Here is a 7,169-nt window from a genome sequence, read left to right as displayed (position 1 = left end):
TGGCTATGATAGTTGAATAATGAAAAAGTCAAAGATCAAAATTCTAAGGATAGGGTAGTCTTTTAAGTATGTATATCATTGGGAGTGTTCGAATGGATTTGAATGTTTACATTAAATGAATAGACTATAACTTTCAATCATGGTGCATTGCATTGTCTTATGAATTTGTGAATATTGTCATTGGAGATTTCAATTTCTTTTAAATTTTGGGTTTTCAAGGTTTGTCTTGGAAGGAAAAAGGAAAATTGTTGGATTAAGAATAAATCCCCACATAATTAATTTCCAAAAATCATGAAAAGAGAATAAAATGCCTTAGAAAAGAAAAAAGAGAAAAAAAAATGGGCTATCTTTTGCAATAAAAGGTAAAGGAAGTCTCGAAAAAATTGGCAATTCACTATTAGAAATAAACTCATCAATTACCTTTATACTTTTTTTAATTCAGTTGATTTCACTCTTTAACCATAACCCCTCAAGAGACGTGAATTTGAATACGTGAACCTCGCCCTCGCCTAATAATATTAAAAGGGTGATAATCTTTTGTTAGATAATGAATAATGAGACAACCAATTTTAAAACAAAAAAAAAAAAAGAAAATTTTGGGATCCATAGAAGATCAAGCAAATACGACATTATTTTTTAACAATTTAGATGTGGTAATTTGATGTGTCAAGGCTATACTCCAAAAAAAAAAAATCAAAGCTACCTAAATTCTTTAAAATGACCATAAACATACTAACCTTTCAGTTCTTTACCCAAAATTATCATTATCCAGTGTCTAAAGACACATTGACCAAAAAAAAAAAAAATCAAAGCTACCTAAATTCTTTAAAATGACCATAAACATACTAACATTTCAGTTCTTTACCCAAAATTACCATTATCCAGTGTCTAAAGGCACATTGACCAAAAAAAAAAAAGACCCCATTACCCTTTAGACAAATTGAGCTATTTTCAACCTATTTTTTATTATGAAGTGACATGAACTCTTTGACTCCCTGAACGAGTTTATTCCACATGGCATTTTTTCTAACATTAACTTTCATTAGGAGTGGTTTGTCTATAAGGCATCTTTCTTGAATTGTGGTAGGCGACATGCAAGGCAAAAAAGAAAAAAGAAGAATAATAAAAGAAAAAAGGAAAAAAAACAAAATGAAATGAAATTAAAAAAATAAAAAAAAAAATTAATTATGACATCATGCACTCGAGACATTCATATAAATCCAAAAATGAAAAAATCTCAATAAATTTATGAAAAAACCAATGAAAGAAAACTAGAGAGCTCAAAAAGAGTTAAAGTCCAAAAAAATCCTAAAAAAAAAAAACCTTTCTTCAAACTTTCTTTCTAAAAAGAATTGCTCTTCAAATTTAAGTAACATTGCTTGAGATAATATATGGCCATCTTTCATCATCTTTTTGCAAATATAATAAATTTATCCTTTGCTATCCTATTGAACTTGATGAAATTCTTTAAAAATAAAACCTAACTAATGATCACCCTCTATATTAAAGGTAAAAAGGGATGCATATAATGGCTAAGAATCGTAAAGTCCAAAGAACGGACCTTATATGCTGAAGGTAAAAGACCACTAAAAGGTTCTCAAAAGTTTTGAATCCACTCAAAAAGAACAAAAAAAAGGAAAAAATGAGAAAATAAGAAAAGAGAAAGAAAATGAAAGGAAGAAAAAAAGGGGAAATGAATGATTAAATGGAAAGTATAGGAAAATGAAAGGACAAACACCCTAAAATGAATCCTTTAAAAAAAAGAATGATTCTTGGTTAAATCACCCTTAAATAGTTATTTTGGGCCTATCTATCTTTTTCTTCGAGAAACCTAAACCTCGACCCATGTTATATCATTAAGAAAGTCCATATTGGATCAAGCATGGCTACTTTAAATTAAAGAGCTTCTTTTTTAGGAATAGCCATTAAACCCATGAATCTTTTTTATCTTCCTTTATTCCCTAATTACTCATTTGGACTATTATCTCATTTTGAATAAATTTGAATTCTTGAGTGTGTGGTGTAATTATAAAAAAAAAAAAGAAGATGAATGTGGCTTTAAAGTGAAAACCCTACAAAAGGGTAGTCTAGAGCAAATCTTAAAGGCCTTAAAACCACTTCTGATACTAAGTGAAATTGATGCTAACTAAAGGTAACCCAAACCTTTTGAAAGATCTAAAAGCTTGAAATGCATAAAAAGGGATTAATTTTGAAAATTTGAGCCTTTTTTCCTCATCCCTAAATGACCTCTCAAAATTTTGAGCCAATCACAGCTGACCTTAACATTAATCAAAATGTTACATTTAGATAATAAAGAAAGTGTCAAACATGTTTTGTTTTCAAGGGATTCATGCTTTTTAAGAAAAACATACATTTCATTTATAAGCTTGCATTGAAAAGTATACATCTCTTTTATTTCCTTCAGATGGTGAAACCCTTTTGATTGAACTGAAACCTCCACGTGCTGAACCATTCAATCCATTTGAAAAGAAAATTCTTAACTCTTTCATTTCTAATAGAGAATGCCAATTTTAAAATATTTCTAAAGTCACATTTGTTCAGATATTTCATTCTTTTTCTTAAGAAATTTAATCATATGGGGCAATCTTGTTAATCATTTTGAAAAATTTTGAATAACCAATCACACATTTTTGTAAAATAAGAAAATAATGTTGTAAATCTTTAGACCAATTCAGATTTAAGGAAGAAAAATGTTGTTCATTGAAGAATTAATATTGTTGAAAAAGAAAAACAAAAGAAAAATGTTTTAAGAATGGTGTATCTTTTTGTTTTCACAATTAAGGCTAAACCACATGTTGCATGTTGCATGTTTGTGTCTTGGAACTAAAAATAAAAAGGAAAGCATGTTGAAAAAGAAAGAAAAATCAAAAAACTTGATGGAAACTGGTAAAGAAACAAGATGGAATAGGTGAAAGAATAAGAAAATGGTAAGTTAAGATCATTTTGGGAAGAAATTGAAGATTTAATTAGATGGTCAAGGAGAGATCAACAGAATTGATAAAGAACTTCCTTTTAATAAAGGGAGTATTTCTTATGTTTGCATCCATGATTAGGGTACATACATTATGAATTTTTTGCATCATACATAAGCATTGGCATCTTTGAAATGAAATTTTCTAGTTATAGAAAACAATTGCATCATTCAAATAAACATTTGTATCCTTGTAAAGGCATTTGCATTATTGCATGTACATTTTAGAAAGAACATCTACATTTTACCTAAGCATACTTGCATTTGCATCATAGTATAGCTCATTCACATTCCACATCTTCATGATTGATCATTTATGTTTACGAATCTCTACCCCTTTTACAAATCTTTGAAATTTTCAAATCTTTGACTCTTATGAATTTTTGAAATTTGTAAATCTCTAACCCTTATTGCAAATCTTTGAAATTTACAATTTTTTAATCCCTCTTGCGAAACTTTGAAATTTACAAGTCCTTGACTCTTATGAATCTTTAAAGTTTATGGATCTTTAGTCCTTATGAATCTTTGGAATTTGTGAATTTTAGGTTTTTGTGCATCTTTGAAAGTTGTGGGTATTTGACTCTTGCAAATCTTTGAACTCTTATGAATCTTAAAACTTTTGTGAACCTTAAAATTTTTTAATCTTGACATTTTTTTTCTAAATTCACTTACAAAAGATTGAATCATCTGTAAATCTTTGAATTTATGTGCGTGAATCTTTCGAACCAAAGCCTTTACTCTACTGTGAAGCTAGAGTCTTCCAAACTGAGAATCGTTTACTTTGCTATGAATCCAAAGTGCTACAAACTGTGAATCATTTACTCTACTGTGAATCTAGAGTCCTTTAAACTTTGAATACTTTACTCTGTTGTGAATCCAAAGTTTTTTAAGTGTGAATCATTTACTCAGTTGTGAACCAAAATCCTTTAAATTGTGAATTGTTTACTTTATTGTGAATCTAAAATCTTTCAAACTATGAATCATTTACTCTATTGTGAATCCATAGTCTTCCAACTATGAATCATTTACTCTGTTGTGAATCCAAAGTTTTCCAACCGTGAATTTTTTTCTCTAATGTGAATCCAAAAACCTCTAATTGTGAATCATTTTCTTTTATGTGAATCTAAAGTCTACTGATTTTGAATCTTCGACTCCATTGTGAATAAAAAATAAACAACAAACAAAAAAAATCATTTTCAAGGTCTTACACAACCCCAGTGTGATGGTTAGACATTGGTGCGCCTTGGTCTTGCTATGACAACCCCTATGCAGGCAGTGAACGAGGCCTTGTGCATGAGATGATGATCCCCAATTGAGTGTGCCGACAATGTGAACCCTAGTCCCATGATGTGTAAACAAGTATAGACCAATGTGGGGGCACCTTAAAGCTTATTAGCCAATCAGGTGCTCCTAAGTTAAACCATGTATGGGCACCTTAAAGTGGGTTGGTACTTAGAACCTTGGTGTCTACGGGCATTGGAAGGGTACTCAGGGCCACCCTAAAACTTGTGGGCTGATGATATGGTAGTAGTTGTTCTCTCTCAACCAATTTGGGATTGTTACGAAAGAACCTACGAGATCAAAGCTAAAAATAACTCATGTGTATACAGCTTGAAGGATCAATATCAAGTTCTCTATAAAGAAATAGACTTGCGAAAGGTTGACCTTGACTATAAGCAGTCTTGGTGTCACATGGTCACATGGTTTCAAAATAAAGAATGTGCAGTCCGTGACACATGGTAATAGAGCCTAGTTTAGCTCAACTGTGGGGACCAAGTGGACCCCAAGTGTGGATACTATGACAATATATTGAAAAGGTGCTAAAGCTCAAAATGAGCTATCAAGGTAAGAAAATGATATTGTGGCTATGTTGGCTCAATAATGAGCCAGTGGTTCATGTTGTGGGATAATTGGCCTTGATGCAAGGCCTTCAAGAAAACTTTTGGATGCCAAGCAAAAGGGCATAAGAGACTAGCCTCACCTAACAAACAATGTTAGCTCATGTGGGCATACGATGCCTTTTGAGTGGTAGACGATAATTAAAACTGAAATGTGAAATGGGCTACGCCATGAAATGGCATTGAGCAAGGCCATGAAGGTCGAACGAGTTTTGTCTTTAGGGATACGAGTCATGCATATTAAGATAATGTTACTAATGTGTGCACTTGTTATGTGTTACAGGTGACCTAGTGAAGGTACGAGATGAGTATCTTAGGTCCAAACATAAGGCCATTTTACAAAGGCAAATAGGTTTAAGCTGGCTTATGATTAAAGCCTTAAGTTTGTGATGATCAGTGGACCATGAGTTTTAGTGGTCAAAAGATCATGAGATTGTACTAGTCAGTGAACCGTGTTTATGCTGGCCAATAGATATGGCTTTATAAGTTATGGTGGTCAGTGGACCATGATGTTGTTCAGTTAGTAAAGCAAGCAAACAGGAGTCAGCCAGTGGACAAGGCCATATGAGTTGTGTAAGTTAGAGGACCAATTGAGTTAAGCAAGCCAATGGTATTAACATTTCGAGTGGGATCTAGTTAGCGAACTGAACGGGTTTGAATAAGGCATAATTAAGCCATTTAAGATTAAGTCAAATATAGGACCTTTTTGAGATGATGTTGGCCAATGGGATGGCCCTAAGTTTGAGTGTGTCGACAAACCTTAAGTATCGAGTGGGTGGGTAAACCCTGAGTTTGAGCAAGTTAAAGAACATTATAATTGTGTGGATCAATGAATCCTTGAATATTGTGTGGGTTATAAGATGCCCTCTAAGCTATGCTAGAGTTGAACAGCGCTTGATTAGAAGCAAAAGCAAGCTTTAACAAAGTAAAAGAGACCATCATTGAGACATGGTTGCATGCAAAACTAAGCTTTAATAAAAATAGGGAAAAATCATGATTTCATACAAAACTGAGCTAAGGTAGTGAAGCTTATAGGGCAACTGAGCATGTGTTTAAGTTTAGGATGAAGACCGAAATAGCTAGCATTAAGGTGCCACCATAAAAAAGGGCCACACTTAGAGAGGTGACCTTGGATGGGTCAAGAGGACCTAAGTTGTGAGATGATCAAAGTGTTTGAATGCTACCATGCTAGGATCTATTGTACGTGATGTTGCATGAATATAGTTGACCTAAGCACCACGTCCAAAGAATTGCATCAAAAAGTCAATGCCACAAATATGCAGTTAGTGTGATGGGTCACGTCTAGTGAAATGCATCAATGTATAGCAAAACAAATGGTCATTCATCCAATAGAGGGTCATGATCAACAAGGCTACCTTAAGGTCGTAACTCTATGATCATAGTTTAATCAATGCAATAGCACATATAAGTAACAGATTAAGTTAAGATGATCAAATATGAAAACAACATAAAAGGTGCAATGCAACTAGGATGAGACCTATCTACATTGACAATTAATAAATACTATGGGTGGTACCGAATGTGACGAGATCACGACCTAATCCTTGAAGGAACAAGTGTGGGACATATGAGAAAATATCAACTATGTGCAACAAGTGAGTTAGGTGTTATCTTGGCATTGATGAGGGCATCGACATGATAAATGAGGGAGAGTGTTATTATTAAGCCTTTGTGTGTCTTAGTCCTGCCATGACTATGAATAATGGATAAGGCCTTATGCACAAAATGGTGATCCCCAATTGAGTGTATAGGCAATGTGAGCCCTAGTCCTAGGATATATGGGCAAATGCAGACTAGTGTACGGCACCCTAAAGCCTGTTAGCTAATCAGGTGCTCCCAAGTGAAGCCATGTATGGGCACCTTTAAATGGGTTAGTGCTCAGGACCTTGGTGCCTATGGGCACTAGATGGGTGCTTGGGGCCAACCTGAAACTTATGGTCTGATGATAAGATGGGAGTTGGGTTCCCCCCTCGACAAGTTTGGAATTGTTACGAGAGACCCTATAGGATCAGAGCCAAAAAGGGCTTATGTGTATGCAGCTTGAAAAATCAATGTCAAGTTGTTTATAAGGAAATGGACTTGCAAAAGGCTATCCTTGACAATAAGTAGTCTTGGTGTTACATGGTCGCATGGTTTTGATATAAGGAACCTGCAGTCCTTGACATCAAGCTTTTTCAATTCAAATCTTTTAAAATCACTTACTATATCTATAGCAACACTTTTCAAATTGAGTTTTTTAAAGCCACTTACTTATGTCT

The sequence above is a fragment of the Durio zibethinus genome, chromosome 24 (assembly GCF_047325235.1).
Source record: "Durio zibethinus cultivar Kanyao isolate XHJ-2024 chromosome 24, ASM4732523v1, whole genome shotgun sequence".
In the NCBI taxonomy this organism is placed as follows: domain Eukaryota; kingdom Viridiplantae; phylum Streptophyta; class Magnoliopsida; order Malvales; family Malvaceae; genus Durio; species Durio zibethinus.
Note: the sequence above shows the minus strand (reverse complement) of the source record.